The sequence below is a fragment of the Typopeltis vanoorti genome, chromosome 23 (genome assembly GCF_054136105.1).
Source record: "Typopeltis vanoorti isolate ZY-2024b chromosome 23, IOZ_Tvanoo_1.0, whole genome shotgun sequence".
NCBI classification, from domain to species: Eukaryota; Metazoa; Arthropoda; class Arachnida; order Uropygi; family Thelyphonidae; genus Typopeltis; species Typopeltis vanoorti.
Window position 1 is genome coordinate 75,898,976 of NC_143571.1, and position 20,090 is coordinate 75,919,065.

The following is a 20,090-nucleotide window of genomic DNA, read 5'->3' on the forward strand; positions in this document are numbered from 1 at the left end:
ATACTTTTAATTTTCTTTCTTTAAATTTGTTCGTAGGCCGTATACTTCTTGCATTCTCTCTAATGCCAGCCAGTTAATTAGCTAATTTGGTGTCATTCTTATTTTTAGTCTTTGAGTAATGTTTTGTTACAGTGAGAGATGTTTAAAACATTTAAAAATAGTAACAGGGTTTCTATTTGGAAATCACACGACCTTTCGAATCTTTCTGGAAAGTCATGTGACTCACCCAACTTCCTTTGTCGCCTTCTTTCAGACTTAGGGCTCTTTATTAGAGCCCTAAAGCGGTTTGAAGAAGTTTCATCTTTCTTCTCGAGAATAGTGTTTCTTGGATTTTCTAAATCCACAGCCGCTAACTGTACTAATGTGCTATAGGTTTATAAGCGTTTGGGTGTGTGTGATTGGCATAGATTATATTCAGACATCGAATATACTGTCTGCTGCTATACTTTGTGTACAATAACATCACAAGATGTCTAATTCAGATATATATTCAATTTATATATAAAAGCGAAAATATTCAATTTATTCTAACTGAATATTTTTCGCTACCCTGTAGTGACGAATTGCACAGTATGCGTTCATTCCCAGTCTCTCTAAACTACAGTATAGAGAGACTGGGGATTCTTTGTCTGTCAAAAATTAGATTCTTGCTTTGATAGGCGAGAAATACATTAATGAAAAATATAAAGGAGTGACTGTGAAATTACAGAAGCAACCCACCCTCACGCTGATTTCATACTAACGTAATTTCGGTGCGACTGCTGATTTAAATAACCATTGATATGCAAGACATCGTCCCTCACATTTGTTTTTCATTAATGGTTTTAGTAAAAACAAATGGTGAAATAATTTGTCTAACACACACACAGAGTTAAGATTTACAAAATCGAATGGTATTAAAGTTAATAACTTATTTTTTAAAAAAAATAATAATCACGGCAGCAAAACCAACTTAAACAAAAAACTGATAGTAGAAGAAAAATAATGATAATAATAATTATCCTTATTATATCGATACCAAAAGTATTTCAAAGAATCAACAGTCACACAAGAAGAGTTAAGAGAAGGTTCACTTGAAGCTCTAGAGGTTTATGTAAGCAAATTTCCTCATCACTCCTTTTATAATACGGGAGATATCTAGCGTGTAATCAGTTACTGCCCGACACGGCTCAGCATCGTTGAATTAATGTTTTAGCAAGTAGCAGGTATCCGTTGTTTCCACACCTTCTACTGACCACTTTGTCTGCGCACAACAAACACCTTTAATATAATCCCAGAAAAAAAAAAAAAAAAAACAGTTCTTTAGCGTGGTCACTAAAAAAAAAAAAAAAAAAATCCTGTTTTCTGATAATGCTGGTTTTCGTATACAGCTGATCCATGACAAATGTAGAGAACTCAAAATGTTTCTGTTTATCAATTGGATAAATTTGCTGCAGGAGTTGCTGTTATAAACGACAAGTCATTTTACGTTTGTGTACAGTTAATATTCTTGTTCGTGCGATCTTGTTGGCGGTCCGAATATATATACCTGTCTCATTCCGTCTACATTTCTTTTGAGTCTTTGATCGTCTTCTTTATTTTTTGAGAATTCCACCGTATTTCTGAACGTAGTTTAGCACTTTTTCATTGCCATATTACTAGAATATGTTTGTCTATTTGTTTATTGTACAAAAACACGAACACGTTTAAACTGGGCTACTGCATTTATGGATGGATTTCTCCATCTCATCATGTAAGCGGCTACACTGCAATGCTGCGCTGTAGTTTATTGTTATAAAACGAAGAATGTTATCCGTCCAACAAGTTGGAGATCACACTGAGACCACCTTCTTTATTCGAGACCTGAAGTGTCTATAAAAAGCTGTTTCGTCTGTAGACCGTGCATTAAACCGTGTTAGTGGGATTCACATAAAAAAGGAGCCTTCGTGGCTTCATTCAATTTTGACGAAGTCTTTGCTAGAAAAGACCTGGGTTCGAATTTCATCTGCGATTCGAAGAACGTTTCTCAGTTGAAGATGAGTTAGCCAGTCTCAATGGAGGTGAAAGGTTTTTTCTTCCGGAAACAATTTGGGTATATATACACCTACACATCTTTTTCCATCTTCCTTTTCTTGTTAAGCTCAGTGGCCTGTCACAGCCAAGTAACTTGACTTATAAATCTACGATTGGGCGGATAATCCTATACATATTGTCAGTGTCTCTAATGTGCATGTTCTTCTCGCCGGTTTGATTTGATGAAAACCCCCGATTTTAATAGGGGGAGGTAGAACCTGCCACCACTGTATGAGTGGTGGCAGCAGACGTAGCGGAAAAATCTGGGCAAATAGCATATTGGGCTTTTTCGAAAAACTAGTAGTGAGACCTCCAGATATAGACGCATAGTTGAAGAAGGTATTAACTAATTCAGTAGAAAACGTTTGTATTATATTCGGAAAGTATGGCGAATTGTACTTGTTACATATTTTTTCCACATTATGTACAAATAATATTCATTATTCTTCGTAGAAGTAATTACAATTGAATTGTATGCAGGAGTAAATGTTTAATCCTAATCTAGTCTTATGTCAAAATTGTTTTACTTACTTATATCTAATTTGGAGATGAAATCGACACATTATTTTTTTAGTGTTTTTAGAATTTGAAAACTTTAAACTTAAAGGAACGTCACATTGTAGGAAGTATAAATGTTCTTTGTTTTTCTTTCTTTTTTCTTTAAATTTGTAACCTAGATTTGTTTTCTTTCGTGGAAATTCCAAAGAGATACAGTAATGAAATAAATTTAAGATTTTGTTCAGTACTTCAGTACCTTTTCTCACATCATTATTTCTAAATTTTCCGACCATATATGCCCACACGCAATATCAGTTATTTCTTCCTCTCTCTTTCTTTATGCTCTCGCTCCTTATATTGCGGGTCTTTCAGCCTCTTCCGCCATACTACTGTATAGGGTAGGCAGGACTTTCCCAGAATTTTCGGTTGGACGAATTTGTTGATGTAATTGTCGAGTATAAGTCGTCTTTGTAGATCATGCTTTTCAAGAAAAATGAACAGAAAATATGCATGCAATAATTAGCATAACATATTACTGTAGTGGTACTTTATCTTCAATGTTTTATTGAAGAAATCCAGTTTTAAAACTCCAAAATATGCCAAAGAAATTCATTTCATCTCCAGCTATTATTGCCGTACGATAGTAACTTAATTGTAGATAATTTAGAACTTTATTGGGTAATGTGTTTCATCTAAATTTAGTTTCTTTCCAGTTAAGTCACACACGCATCCACACACACAATGATAATAATCGCTTTATTTCAGTGCGCAGGCATTATAATACCTTCCTCTTTCTTTTAAGTGTAGCAGCGCAGCAGACTATTTTTAAAGTTTATTATTTTAGGAATGACGTCATCGCTCAGCTATTACTATTTCTTATTGGTGTGCCTGATCGTGCCACGAAAAGATGTTTCTTTTGTGACTGTACGTGAAATGAGGATTTACGAAGCCTGTAGCTCGCTTCTGTTCGGTTCTATTTCAAGTTTTGCGAAGGCGTATGTGTATATGTGTTTGAGTGTGTTTTGTATATGTAGACAAGCGGAAATTGTTGAATCTTCATGCAACCTGTTATTTTTTCTGATACCCGCAGCGTAGGCAATTTTTCTACGAACACTGCCTGTAGTGTGAACTACGTCTATCTTTCTCAAGTCATCTTTTTAAATTACGAAAGCAATATAATTGAACTCACACTTATTGGAAGCATTTTAAATTAAGGCTGTTGTGTTTCTGCCAGTGTGATTAAATTTGAAATGAATTAATAAAATTATTTAAATCAATCCAATTATTTCATTTTAAATTAAACTTGAATATATATTCCGGGGGGGGGGGGAAGAGAGAGAATGTTTAAAGTGCTCATCCAGCATTAAATTCTTTAAAATATCGTAATACATAAAAAAAGTTCTAAATAACATTATTAGGAAAAAATACTGGTCGTTTGGTAAGTGGCGAAAATTTTAATAACCAGTTTCAACCTCCCCTATTCCTTCTTCAGTATCTTCCTTCTTCTTTAGCCTTTAAACAAAAAAAAAAGCCTTCTTATCATAAAAAATAATAAAATTATATATATATATATATATATATATATATATATATATATATATATATATATATATATATATATATATATATATATATATATATATATATATATATATATATATATATTACTTTTTTTTCACAAAACGCATCCGTTATATCTTCCTCATGCTTTTTTTAGGTTTCGATTGGCCTACTCTGTACCTCATTGAAAGGTACGAAATTTTCCTGAGGTATTATTGGGAATTTTTATTTAATCAGCTAATTAATTTTTGAAAAGGAAAACTAGTTGGGATATTATATAATCGCTGTATATTTTAATTTTCTACATTTCACGAAATGAAACGTAAGATAGATTATATTTAATCTATCTTACGTTTCATTTCTTATAAATCTATCTTATAAAATATTTAAATTTAATACAACGGAACACTAAGCGTTGGAATTTTAATTAAAAGAAATTTTCCCGTAAGTGTCAAGGATTTCTTCAATATGAATTCAAAATTAAATACGGCACAAGTCACTCAAAAATAAAGCAGAGTAGTGGAGATCCAAGCTGCTCTCATGTCTTAACGGTATTTTTATATATGTAATAAAAATAACTGGGGAGGCATGTGTTGAAGAAGAACAGTTTCCTGTAACTTCAACTCGTCAGATATGTTCACACTGGGGCAGTGTAGGAAGGTGGTTTCACCGCTTACTTTATACAACTGCTCCTTAACAAAAATAGATTTTTTTAAAGAAAACTTTAGAAACTTTTTTCTTCCAGAAAAGTTTTCGGAAGAGATGGCATATTTATCTAGTCCAGATTGTTCCGACTCGTCGAATCTAATGTAGTCTGGATGTTCATCATGACGAACAGCTGCAGATCTGCCGATTTGACCGAAGTATGATAAACTACAAGGACAGGAAATTTGATTCCCACAGGGTAGGTCAAAGAGGGGGGGGGGGATATCCTTAGAAAAAAAGGAAAGTTTATTCAGCAGACGAAAACCTGCAAATCTGAGAATGATGGATTTAACTAAATTGAAGATTCATTCAAAAGTATGAATGAACTTTGATGTGTGGAATGACAATTTCCATGCCTTTTAATCACCTTCTTCACGCAACACAGTAAAGCCTCCAGACAAGAAGCTGGTTTTGATAAAATGCATTTTTTGTGTTAATAATTCCTCAGTAGAACACAGTGAGGGAGGTCGATGAATAGGAGTTTTAATGGTGCCTGACTTTCGATTTGTTGAGGAATAAGCAGTCTAGGAAGAAAATATGTTGATCGTTTTCAAGTTAGAGAGTAAATTTGTATGCGAGGATGAACAAGATTGATCTTTGTGAGAAAATGTTGAAGTTAAGATAGGGACCCTTGCCATGTTACGAAGATATTATTCACATTTCTGCATCCTACTGAGGATTACAAAACATCTCTCTCTCTCTAGTTTATTAACATCCTTCACAGGTAAATCCATGTCCTTTATCAAAAGCAGTTTCCATTTTAAAGAAAAAACTTGGATGTATGTCTTAGCTTCTTGTTCAATCTTGATACTGAGTCTCTCTTACGAATTTTGTGTTGGATAAAGCATTAATTAGAGTTACTACGATAAGACTCTTGCAGATATTATTCGTCTCTTCGATTTTGTCTTTCACTCGGGTTACTTCACATGTCAGAACAAATTTTATCAGCAAATAGAAGGTGCCGCATGGGTAGGCCTGTTTCTCTTACCCTCGTGAATTACTTTTTGGAACGGTTTGAAAATTATAACGTCCTAGACCCTCTGCACCACACTGAGGAATGCAAATATATTTGCAGTAAGGCAAGATTCTCTTTCTGAACATCATGACTTACGAATATCATTACTGTTCATCCTGGTATATAACTTTATCTCGAAATAGAAAAGAATCGGTGCATTTCCTTCCTAGTCTTGCTTATGCTTTGTCAGCCATATGGGAGCCTTCAGTTTTTGGCCTTTAGAAAGAAAACCCATATCGGAGTTTATATCCATGCTCAATCATACCACCTCCTACTCAAAAATCAAGTACCATTAAATCTCTTATTCATCGAGCTCGCTCTCCCTCTACCTGCTGAAGCTTTACTAACAGAAAAAGAAATACATTTTATCAAAATCATTTTCTTGTTTAGCGGCTTCACTCTGTCTTTTGTAAACGAGATATTTAACTGATCTGGAATATCCCTATTGCATACGTTAATGGTGTTGATGGCCGAATTTCCAAATGACTTAAATCCATTGTTCTCAGAGTGGATTTTCACCCAATTAAGACGCGCATTCCTTCTTTCTAAGGTCTGCAAAGAACAATACTTCGACCAAACTTCTAGATTATATTGTATTCCCCAAGGCGGAACAATCTGAAGTTAATGAACACGGCACATCTCCTCCAAAAAAATGTTTAAATTAAAAAGTTCTTAAAGTTACTAAAGTCCTATAGAAAATCCATTTTGCTGCATCGTCCTAATCGGAACACACGTGATGGGCTTAAATCATAGGAACTTGTTCTTCTTAGTTAATTTTTTTCTAAATATATAAAATGTTAGGACTTTACAGTAGTTTGGACTATGCTACTCTGTTCACATGCAACGGACACGTTCACATCGTCGAGTCGTTCTTATATAATGTTTTCAGAAAATATGTTTTTCACTTGGTTAAACGGGATAATATATTTTTGTTTAATCCTTTACCCAAATGTAAGCAAACAAAGCTTGCGCATGAAGTAACTTCACAACTTGGCTGTTGGCTTCACATCAGTTGCCTTAGTATTCCATAATGCAAAACACACTTCCTTTCAGAAGTGCATAAAATGCTATGCATTATGGGACCTCCATAAAGGTCGAAACTAGTCTAGGTAGTGACCCTCCCATAATGCATAGCTTCATGCACTTCTGAAAGGAAGTGTGCTTTGCATTATGGGATACTAAGGCAACTGGTGTGAAGTCATCAGCCTATGTATACACGTAGCCTAGTTGTGAAGTTGCTTCACGTGCAAGCTTTCTTTGCTTAAACTTGGATAAAGGATTAAACAAGAATATAATTTCTTAGCATATTTAATTTAATGTGCCTTGTTTAATTTTGCATTAATATTGAAAATTTGCTTGATATTTCGGCAAAAACGTTTATGGAATTAAAATTCTAATAAGTGTTCTTCGTTATATTACTTTTATTTAATTTTCTACGAAGAGTAGAGCTTTGGTGCGTATAGATAGGTGGCAGTGTTGCCCCCCCCCCTCCACTCTTAAAACTCGGGTTGCTGTGAATGGAATTATATTGGCAAATATATCATAATACGTTGTATAAAATGTATCTACGATGATGTAAACTCGCTTTACATATGATTGGAAAATATTTAGGATAAGCATTCGGCAGAATCTTCAGTTATTTCAAACAGAATGAAATAACTGAAGATTATTGCTTAGGTCATAATTAGATTGCTCATCAAAGCATACACAAATTGCTACTAACTTGATGATTTAAATATTTTTCGCATCGTTGAGCAGCCTGTATGAAACTGAGCATCAGACACGCGACCTGTATATACATATGTGTTCCATGTTTCCTTCTTTGTATATATGATGGCCTATTAAAAAGTTGGCAAATGTAGAATGGATTTCAAATGAGACGACTATCATTTCTTTTTTCTTTGATGCAATGCCAAAATCATTCTTCACTTTTACTTATTTTCTTGCTATCTGTCTTCAAATGCTTCCTTTATTTTATTTATTTAGTTATTTCAATTTAAGTTAACAATGTTGGAGACCACTTATTTATTATTATAATTTTATTTATTTTGCATCCCCTCTGTTTGCAGCCATCTTTATCTCTTTCATCTTGATAATTTTTGAGAACAATTTCAATATACAGAAAGAACATCGGATAAGTATAAGGACATTGCAAATATATGTCGTTCATTAATGCAATTATGGAAGTAAATAACGAAATGTGTGTGTTTAAATCCATGAATACATCTTTGATGAGACATTATATTATCCCTCTTTATAAGGCTTTGATACAGTCTAAACTTGACTACTGTGCACAAATTTGGAGGTCTTCCTTTCTGATATCATTGTTTTCCTGGTCTTTTAAAATGCTTCTATACCACACAAAAACTCCAGGATGTATCAGAATGGCAGGTAGCATTAAACTGATATTGCACAGCAAGATCGACAGTGTTTCCATCATTGACATATATACTGGAGATGCATAAATTCACAGCTTTGACGGGAATAACAACGACCTATAACTAGACCCAACTGCACTCTGTTGTTCAGCAAGTCCTGGAACATTTGGGGTATGTCGTACATTCCATCCATTTAAACCCGGCTCTTCTTCTTCAACAATATGACGGTGCTTACAAAAAGGTATAATGAAAGACAGGATAGTGTACATATATATATATATATATATATATATATATATATATATATATATATATATATATATATATATATATATATATTTATTTATTTATTTATTTATTTATTTATTAAGTAAAGCCAAAAAAAAATGAAAAGGAGAGATAATTTATCAGCTTTGCTGGAAATTCAAACACTGAGCTTGCATTTTTTTTTTTTTGGCAGGCATTAATTGTTGATCGGAAATACTTTTAGTGAATAATACTTCATATCATTCACTAAATGCTGGTCTGGTTGGCCAAGTGGTAGCGTATCCGCTCTCCAGCCAAAAGGCTGCGGGTTCGAATCCCGCCGTGGACATGGATGTTTGTGATTGTCTGTGAAAATACGAGTGGTGGTGGTGGTCGGCGGTAGATGGCGTTGGTGTAGTTGCTGTCAGTTAGTGATTGAATGGTGAAGACAGAGTTGTAGAGCAGGTGCATTACCTCGTTGAGTACTTGGACTCCCTGGAGGTGCCAAATAATAATAATATTTGAAATACTGTTGATTAATATCGCAATGTAATAAGTTGTTGGCTCTCATGTATATTTTTCTTATATTATTTTTTTTTATAGATGCGCTCTTAAATAAATGAAAATCTCTGACTCTAAGAGAAGAAGGATGGGTTCTCGTGAGGAGAAATTAGTGAGAAACAGACTATTTTCTCGTTAAGAAGACGGAAACTTAGAGCTGTAACTCCAATATAAAGGTAATATTTAAATTTGAATATTAATCATTACGCGTTGAATATATATATAGCCATAGAGAATGATATACAACGGCAATCGGAATTTGTGTCACTTATGTAATCTTGATTGAAAAATCCGTTTTGCAGTCGGATTATCCTCCCTAAATTATCTGGAATTCAGATTTCGCAGGTCTAGGTAAAATCTTAATTCCATAAAGTCTAGGCGACTTTGGAGACGGAATTTAAACACCGTGGACTGAAATATCAGTTTTTTTGACCCATTTCAATAAATGTCAGGGCGTATAAATTCATCCAGTGTTTGTTCAGTTTGGTAGAAAAATAATTGCCGCTGAATAGAAAAGGCCCAGAACGCATTGTCACGACTTGTATCGCACCCTTACTCAGTTAGATGATGCGACGGTATGCTTTACCAAATAGCATGGTAACCTGGCAATTGTTTTCAAAGACTTAATATGAAACATCCATTGTCCTCAAGGGCTCACTTTAGTGAGTACGGGTATGGCAAACCCGAGTTACCTGTTACTGGACCATGCCTTACTTCATGTAATATACATCTGTTATATTATCTGTAGACTGGTCCCTCCCCCTTTTTTCTTTCCTTCTTTCTTTTCTTCTTGCTCCTTCTCCCCAATGCTATTAGAGTATTCGAGGGCTAGGGGCGAATATTTCCTATTTTGCTATTTCATCTTATGTGGAAAAGGCCTCTGCAACCCTACCACTTTCTTCTTGCAGTGACTTCACTCCAAAATGCTAATATGGTTGTGCCTCATAACGCATCTCATGCTGAATCGGCTGTCGCGCAGAATAATCAGAGCCGCGTTCAGGGCTTAGGCAGAGGGTTCTGTTCGAGAAGTATATTACAGTCTCCATCAAAAGTCAGTGATACTGTGAATGAGCAGCACAGAATGTATAAGATTAATCTTAGAAAGGAATTTTACATAGGCACATGGAATGTCCGGGGTTTACAGATGGGTACTCTTCAGATTGTCTGTAAAGAGATGGATAGGTATAAAATTGACATCTTGGAAATTACAGAGACCAGATGGAATGGAGAAGGTCACTTCAAAAGACAGAATGATAAGCTAGTTATTTATTCAGGTGATGACTCAAAACATCACGGGGTAGCTGTGATACTGAAGACAGTTCAAGCAAGAAGCCTTCTTGGTTATAACCCCATTAATGATAGGATACTCTCTATTAGACTTAAGGCTCAGCCTACCAATGTATCAATTGTGGTGGTGTATGCACCCCACACGGATAGGCCTGAAGAAGAGAGTGAAGAATTCTATGAAAATTTACAAACAGTTTTGGACTGCCTACCAAGGAGAGACATACTGTACATCTTAGGGGGCTTAAATGCAAAAGTGGGAAAGAGTATGAGAGTCAGGCCGGAGTGTGGCATGTTTGGTCTGGGTGAACGTAACACCCATGGTGAAAGACTGTTGGAATTTGCCCTGCTCACAGATTAGTTATTACTAATACCTGCTTCCAGAAACATCCACGACGGACCTATACTTGGACATCTAACATTGACAGGTCAGGGCACCAGACAGATTACATCCTGGCTCTCCAGCGGTGGAAGACAATCATCTCTGATGTGCATACTTGTCCTGGAGCAGATTGTGGTACAGACCATCACTAGTAAGAGTCAAAGTAAGACTAAGACTCTGAAAACTTCCAGGTCAGACACATTCCACTAGATTGGATGTTAGAGTAATTCCTAGTGGATTCACATAAGAAACATCAACTCGGTTTAATGATTTTTTGGAGACCAATGAAGAAAACTCACCAGAAATGCTTTGGGTAGGAGTCAAGATGATAATACAGGATACAGCGAAGAAGTATCTCGGCCCAATAAGAAAACCAAGAGAACCATGGATATCAGATTCAACATGGGAACTAATCAAAAGAAGGCGGTTGGAAAAACAAAGAGACACAGGGACCGAAGAATACAAGAGAAGTTAGAAGAGCCATCAAGCAGGACAAGGAAAAGTTCTATACTAATAAATGTGAAGAAATAGCATTCCAGATGAGAAGGCATAATTATAAAAGGGTGTTTTATTTAGTTCGTGACTTAAAGCGCAAGTATAAGCCTAAATTGAATGTCATCAAAGACAGAAATGAATCATTACTAACAGAAGAGTTTGAAATCAAAAACAGATGGGAAGAATACTGTGAGGAACTGTACAGCAGAGTGGATAAAGAAAATGTGGAGTCCTCTCAACAAGAAAATTTTGATTTGGAACTTCCTCCACTTAGGCATGAAGTTGAAAGAGCAGTTCAGAAGCTTAACAGCAATAATATGGCCCCAGGTACAGATGAAATCTCAGCAGAGTTAATTAAGGTCACAGGGGATAGAGGTATAAGAGTGTTTTATAGATTGATTACAAGGATATGGGAGACAGGATCATGGCCTAGGGACTGGAAGAAGTCAGTTTTCATACCACTACATAAGAAGGGTAATAAAGGCATTCAAGAATTATAGAACTATTAGTTTGATATCTCATGCAGGCAAAAATTTATTAAAGATCATGCTAAATAGGATTGAGGCCAAATTTGAGGCAGAGATGCCCGAGGAACAAGCAGGTTTTAGGAAAGGTAGGGGCACCAAAGATCAGATCCTTTGCCTTAGACAGATCATAGAAAAATATAAAGAATTCTGACTCCCTCTGGTAATGTGGTTCTTGGACTACTCTAAAGCTTTTGACTGTTGAGCATGTGAAACTGTGGGAAGTAATGAAAAGAATGGGCTTTCCTCAACACACTATTAGTAAGGACAGGTGTTGGATTGACTGACTGGCTTCAAGTTGGAAAAGGAGTTAGGCAAGGATGTTTACTTTCTCCTCATTTGTTTAGTATATATGCAGAGGACATCATGCGTGAAGCATTGGATGAGCTCAGGACAGGAATTAGGATAGGAGGTAGATTGATCAGTAATCTGAGGTATGCTGATGACACAGTACTCCTTTGTAATGACATGGAAGAATTAGGACTAATTCTTGGCAAAGTTAACAAGATCAGTAATAACAGAGGACTTCAACTCAATTCTAGCAAGACAAGGAAAAACAAAGAGAGAAGCTCTTGAGAAACAAGTGTACTTTAATGGAGAAAGAATTGAGAAAGTCAGAAAGTTTGAGTACCTGGGATCCATTATTAATGTGAAGAATTGTTGTTCAGAAGATGTCAGAAAAAGGTTAGGAATGGCTAAAACAACAGCCAGAGACCTGTCTAAAATCCGGAAGGATGGATCTAACTCCACGGGAACAAAGTTGAGGATTTTGGATGCAGTTGTTTTTCCAACAGCGACTTATGGATGCGAGACTCGGAACCTAAAGAAGTCAGATAAGAAACGGATATCTGCTTTTGAGATGTGTTGTTACAGAAGGCTGTTGAGGATATCATATACTGAAAGGCGTACAAATGAATGGGTGTTAGAAAAGATCAGTAGAACTTTAAGGCTCCTTCTTAAGGATACTGACAGAAGAAAGTTAAAATATTTTGAACACATAGAAAGGATGGAAGGAGGACTTCTCAGAACAGCAATAGAAGGTAAAGTTCCTGGAAAAAGAGGCAGGGGTAGACCATCAATGAGATGAATGGATGGCGTGTGTGGAGTGACTGATCTTCAGAGAGTTGAGGCTGCCAGAAAAGCAAACAACAGGACTACATGGCAAGGCCTGGTGTGGCACATCATCGAGCATCACAGTGACCGTACGGCATCTGTAGATGCCCAGTGAACATAGTAGTTGTAATATGAAAGTCGGATAAATCCTTTTTTAGTGCCCTGTATTAATAAGAGATGATTCATTGTGCTAACTTTACTACTACTACTATTATTATTATTATTATTATTATTATTATTATTATTATTATTATTATTATTATATATAACTCTATATCTTTTATAGTTTATATCCATTTTTTTGTGGTTCAAAGCTCTGATCTTAAAGGAACCATGGTTTCCAAATATTTATCACAGTATACTATTATGCTAAATACATTGATGTAAATGAATGAAACGTTTTTGTATCTCCAAATTGAGTCGAGTCCATGTTCCCTAAAATCATAAAGCTGGAACACGAGGACAATATTTCTCTTAACCTGTTTACGTGGAGAGAAACGTGACCTAACGGCCAGTTCTTCTTCTTCATTAAATTTAAAAGAATCCAAAGAGACTTGTATTAAGACTGGATGATGAGTAAGAAAGAAGCAAAATATGATATTTGCATAATGCTAATTGACTACTTTGGAGAAGAATCATTTAATAGTGTACATGCATCTTCCCAGTTCATTCCAATGATACTCGTTTTGTTTTTGATCTGACCGCTGTTAAAATGAACTGGAAAATATCATAACCCCTGACTGTTCATCAGGCACTCACAGTTTTTGTAAATGATGGTTGTGATCTGAAAGAAAGCCTCCGCCATTATCAGATGTCATTGATCAACATGTCAGTCAAGAAACAAAGAATTACTAAGCCATGTCTCGAAGAAGGTGCTAATTGGACCACCGATAGATTGAAAGTTGTTGTTTTTTTTTTCATGAAAAGTGTTCCTAAAATTTGAAAATGTGGAGTTACGACTTCATAAATATGTTTTATCTTTTCGATTTATTCTATTACATTAAAATATTTTCTAGCCATCTATATACGAGGTGGTCAGCTAGTTCCAGCACAATACGTCATTTCTGTTTTCAAAAATTTCGACCTGTTTTCGCTTTCATTTATGGAAGGAAACGTGACCTAGTGTACACACGATCTTCTTCAGTCCGTATTAGCCCAACATTTACAATTCTGACATTGCTTCGATACTCTTTTCCTTTTAGAACTTTAAATCTATGGCCTAAATAGCGGTTTTAGACTTTTCCATTGCATTCTTCGCAAGAATGGATTATATGTCTCTCCCTGTAGTGGAATTGGATTATAGTGGATCATGATCCTTTTTCTGAATGCTGTTGCTCTGCAGTTGGACGACGTTCAGATTTTACGGTTGTTATACCTACCTCCTCTTTCACTGTTTCAGTCAGCGTTTGTGTCTAACAATTTTTTTAACCATTGTTTTTATTGTCGCCTTTTCATTCCTTCATGTTATTGTCGCTGCTCTTAGCATTTGTAGAAACCAAACGCACATCTGCTGTAACTCCTCTTTAGATAGCTGTGAAAACGCTATATTTCTCAATTTCTAACAACGTTTCTACAATAGTATTTTTTTCGCCCCAGTTTTATAGTGTTCTTTGATGATTTCATAAAAATATGATCATATATTTTCATATTTTAGCTATAAAGGAGCATAAATCAGCTGCAATGATTCTCACCCCCGATTTTTATTGCAAACCCATTAAATGCGCCACGCCTTGTGCCAGCAGCTAAAACCTAATGCTATAGCAGTGTTTTTTTTTTTTTTTTTTTTTTTTTTTTGCACGGTTGTCAGTCATTTCATGTGTGATAAAATCTTTAACTTTTCCAGCTTTGCGAAGAAAGAACTTGACAATCATTTTCAAGTTCTTTTTCAAATCTTAAAAGCTCCCTTGTATTTTTTTGGATATTTTCTTTGGACTGTTAAATAAGTAGTTATAAAAACTACTTATTTTTATTTTTAGTTTTAACTGTTTATAATGAATTGCAAATGGAACCAGATGTGATTGCTATGATAATTTACGTGTTTATCACCGAGAGGTAGTAAATACTGTGGGATGGGGGATTAATGATTTTTTTAAATCATTTTTTTTTATTTATTTACATAGTCCGGAAAAAACCCTGCCCTAGAGACCAAATGTGTAACTGTTCAAATCACTTTAGCCAGCCTAAGATAATTACAAATATCCATACCAACGGCGGGATTCGAACTCACAGCCTGTTGATTGGAGAATGAGTACATTAACCACTTGGTGTTAACATTTTTAAAATGTCTTCTGTTTCTTATACCGGACATTTCGCTTCAATATTTTTTATTGTCGTTTATCATGCTTCCCTCGTTTAAAAACCTTTTCATCTTTTCAGAAATATGATGTCGATATCTCATCGTGTGCACAGTCTGTTAATGAACAGAAGATATTTTTATAGAGCAATGGATTGGTGGGCATCTAGTTAGATATACTGTACATCACTACAATTTTTAGTCCCCACTGATGTCGAATTTTCACATTTACACTATTTAGTGATACTGAAATATGATCGAATTAAAAATAAAATAAAATCTTTAAAAAATGACGAAGATCCGTCAAAAATTTGATTTCGTAAATAATTTGGTTTCACTTTTCTAGCACGATAAACATTTTACAGAAAATAATAACAAAATTTTAAGAAAGAATAACGTGATCACCAGACTCCGCCATTTATTTTTACTTTGTCGTTCCGTATTTAAAACAAAATGTTAAATACGGAATGACAACTGGAAGCATCAACTGAATGTTAGTATTTATTATTATTAATGAATTAAATAATAAATGAATACAGTGAACTTCTCTCTCTCTCTCTCTCTCTCTCTCTCTATATATATATATATATATATCATACTCTATATATATATATATATATATATATATATATATATATATATATATATATATACGAACACCCTGTATATATATATATATATATATATATATATATCATACTCTATATATATAAAAAGATAAGAAGCCGAAATTTGAAACGTTTTTATGTCACGTTTTTTGAAACGTTTTGAAACTCAGGGGCTATCCTGAGTGTCGAGTATTCAAAATTCGAGTCATCAGAATTCAAGGAGAACCGGCCTACCAGTCCGGAACACGGGGAACACGTAGGCGCCAGGGAGGGGTAGCCCCCCTTGGAAAATCGTAACGATGAGAAAATGATAAGACGGCCTTCTACCTCTGGAAACAAACTAACGTGGTGAAACTTCTTCAAGAAGTGATTACAGTACCTGCAACGCAATAAAAGTGTATTGAAACAGAAATTCCATCTGATGAAAGAGATCAGTGCCTCTTCGGTACTGGATATTAGCCAACTAGCTGTTTGTTCTGACAGTGCTTCTACACAAACTCCATTATTTGGATGTTTTGCACTTGACCGGACATGATGCGACATGTTCGCAACACCTGATCACCAAATTATTTTCCTCTTGCCACTTCTACTTGTCTCACCTTAAGAACAGACGGTCAAGTAGATTGGGACGGATGTTATTCGAAATGTCACAGAAATGGCCTCCGAAATCAGCAATCAGAAAACATTCAGCCAGCGGAAACCTTAGTCAGGAATAGCGTGTTAATGAGAGGTATACAAGTCTTGTCTGTTGTTTTGCGTTGTCAAATGGCGGCCATATGCAACAGTAGTACTCAAAGGAGCATACTAGAATTCATAATATGTCGGTGATGAATATAGTAGCATTACGATCTCACAGAATTTAATTCCTAAAAGAATCTAAACTCAAGCGGCGTGGGGATGGAAATATCTGTACAGTACTACTGAAAACTTAAAGAGTGCATGAAGGTCGCCTGGTCCAAATCAAGTTCAATGAGTTCATGCTGTGAGAGCCAGAGTATGGCGACAACAGCATGACTAAATGGACCTATCATGTCAGATGGCAACTGCAGGCTGGTGGTATTGTGGTGTGTGGGTGTGTGAGGAGGGGGGTTCCTTGTAGCACATTTATTTCCCTGATTCCAGTGAAATTATGCCTGAACACGACACACACACACACACACACACACACACACACACACACACACACACACACACACACACACACACACACACACACACACAATGAAATGCAAATATATGTTCCCAATGGCTAGTATATTTTTTCCCCATGTGTTTATTATTTTCGTGTGCGCAGGGTTTAAATATTTGCCTATGCCACCTTGTTAAAATTTCCAACAAGATCGTGCCTGTTTAGTATGTTGGACTTTACCTTTGCAATTTAGCAAAGATGGAATAATCTTTTTATGCTGTCATTAAAAAAATATATATAAATAAAAATAAAACACTATAGCTATGTACTTCGAACATTCTTCTGTTTCTGATTAAGAAATTTGATTTTTATCCCTCTTGATTGAAAGATGTGCAGTATTACTTTAAGTACTTTATCTGGAATATGGATCTTTTAATATACTGACTGTAATAACACATTTAAGTGCTTCTTGTCGATAGCATTAATAACAGAAGATAATAGTTCACAATCCTCTGACATCATTAAGTGCCTTTTTTTTCTATGCATTGGGTAAAACGGCTTTTCTTTTTGCAAACTGCAGGTTGAAGTCAAGTAGAAGATCTGCTCCAAGAACGTATTACTCAATCTAAAGTGAGATATTACTCGGACAGGGACAAAAGGTTAGTTTATATTAAGCAATGAGCTATGAAATCATGGGAATTTTTGGAATTAGTATTTAGAAATATGAATTGAGTGATTAAATGTTGCGCTATATATTATATTATATTATATTATATTATATTATATTATATTATATTATATTATATTATACTGCAGTGTAATCGTTTAGTATACATGTTATCTCGTAATCGAGATAACATGTATACTAAATACATTTTATTATGCTTTTGTCCGTTTTTTGTGCAGTGCGTGTAGTTTATATCTGTAAAGTTCGTATTAATAAAACAACCAGTTTTAATTATTTAATCAAAATTAAGTAATTTATTATTTTAAAAAATGTTAATAACATAATAGTTATTGAAATAGAGCACATGCTTTCATTCTAGTCTCCTGTATTACTTGGTCTGCAGGGGTGTGTGGCGATTACTTTAGTCATTTTAATTAACAAAATGATCATACATAGACGCAGTAATATATTCATCTGGAGCTTTTTTTTTGTATACTTAAGAAATATCCTTTGGAACTGTAACATTGTTATCTACAACAGTTTTCTTATTGTACGCTTTCCTGTTCTTATCTGAGTGAAAAGGGGAAAAAAAGTATCATTCAAAGTTAATAATGCTATAAGTATCTGTCTTGTGGTACTTAGTACTTTTTTTTTGCAATTGGGGAAAATGCTAATTACACATCTCTTCCCATTGAACAATGGCGCTTAGTTGTTATATTTTAGTTTCTTCAAAAGCGACACATTAATACATCACACGTTTTATGTGATTTTTACTATATTTCTGTATAAGTGTGAAATTATTTCTGTATAAGTGACATTCCTGACTTTGCTAAGCGTAGAAGGAGAAAGCCTTCGCCCTAATTATGGCACTGTATGTGTGTGTGTGGGGGGGGGGGATAAATATTCTTGCATATTTATTCCTTTTTTTTTTTTTTTGGATAAATATTCTTGAGAAACGACCTCAGTTACAAATTTTATCGTCCACCTTTGTCATAACTGTGTGTATTGGGGAATCGGATGTTGAATCTATGGGCATAATTAGAAGACGGTTTTTGATACTGATTCTGGGAAGCATTTCTGATCCTATCGGTGTAGACAGATAAACAGCCTTTCTCCGGCCAGACGCAGATGGTAAGCATTCCTGTCAGGCCGAGTTCAAGAGTTTTGTGTTTACTGTGTGGCGTAGTAGTTGGTGGAACGCGTTGCCAACCTCGATGTCACCTTGAATTGAACGTTGCCAAGCGGAGGATGAAAGTACAAGGTCATACTCACGCTACGAGCTGGTTTAGCCTGTTAAGCGAAGTCCCTCGGCCGTGCCTTTTTGGTGGCCAGCGAGTCGGAACCCGTAATGACCGCTGTATTGTTCTTCTACAAGCTGACATTGCGACACCCTTTCATACACTAATACCCCCCCCCCTCACACATTGCCGTCTTGGCAGGCCATTTGGAAGCGCGGATAGCGGGTGGCTATAAGACACGCTGTGTGCTTCGCAATGGAAAGAGGGCAGCGAATATTTTTACAAAATTCTGGCTTGTTTCGGTGAATTGAACTGTTTATCAGCAACAGGTTTTACTTGATAATGCATGTATTGTGAGACGCCGGCCGACAAGAGGTTTGAAATCTGACTGAAGAGACGTCATCTTGTCCTGGACTTCAGACTCTTACTCCGCCCATTCCCCCCCCCCCTCCCCTGTAATGATGCAATAAGTGAATGGCTTTCATTAGCGATTCGTACTGGTTGACAGCAAACTGATAAGATCGGCAGAGCCCGTCTTGCATAGAAGGCGAAATAAACGTCCCCTTCCCCCTCACTCGTTCTCTATGCCTATATAAGCAGACATCTATTTGTCTCATTAATGCAACACATCCAGCATCGATTAAACTATTTTGAATTGGCTGTATTTGTAATAAACCGTTTTCGATTACTGCCCACTGAACGATCCATTGTGTAATGCTCGGCACGAATTATTAACTGATAACTCACAATTCACTCCTGTGATGCAATGAATTAGAATTAGTTTCAAGGCAAATGCGTGTTTTCTCTGTTAGTTACCCACATTATATATATATAATTCTGATATTCCAGAATCAAGATACCATATTTACTCGAATATAACTCGCCCTCACGTATATCTCGCACCCCTGATTTTACTTTACCAAAAAAGTAAAATCAGGGGTGCGAGATTTTACTTTTGAAATTGAAAAGTTTCGCATATACCTCGCGCATGAAAAAAGTTGAAAACTTTAAGAAATAGATAGTGAATGTTATGGCAGTTTCAGATGTTTTGGTATTCGGTTGAACAGAATCAACATTTCAAACTCAACAATCTTCGGCTTGCCTTTGTTGCTGAGTCGTTTTTAACCGTACCATTCATATGCGAGACCGGAAGTAGCGATAGCAAATAGTAGATTCATGAAAAGTCATACCCATTTTCAGTTTTTTTTTTTTTTTTGTTTAAATCATGGCGATCTTATGATTCCGCAATGATAAAAGGAAATAATAATAATGAAACTATTTGTTTGAATGTAATTACAGAAGCACTGTCGCTAAAGATTCAAATATGTTGCATGATGAAGGT

General features: G+C 35.5%; 1 protein-coding gene across 2 annotated transcripts in view; it reads left to right on the forward strand.

Moving 5' to 3' along the window:
- LOC150094004 (uncharacterized) overlaps positions 1-20,090 on the forward strand; it is a 273,886-nt gene that overhangs the window by 50,006 nt on the left and 203,790 nt on the right. For both annotated transcript variants that reach the window (XM_090413118.1, XM_090413119.1), the window contains exons 2-3: positions 9,058-9,191; positions 17,424-17,502. The gene's annotated coding sequence lies outside the window, so the exon portion shown is untranslated. The remainder of the gene's footprint in view (positions 1-9,057; positions 9,192-17,423; positions 17,503-20,090) is intronic.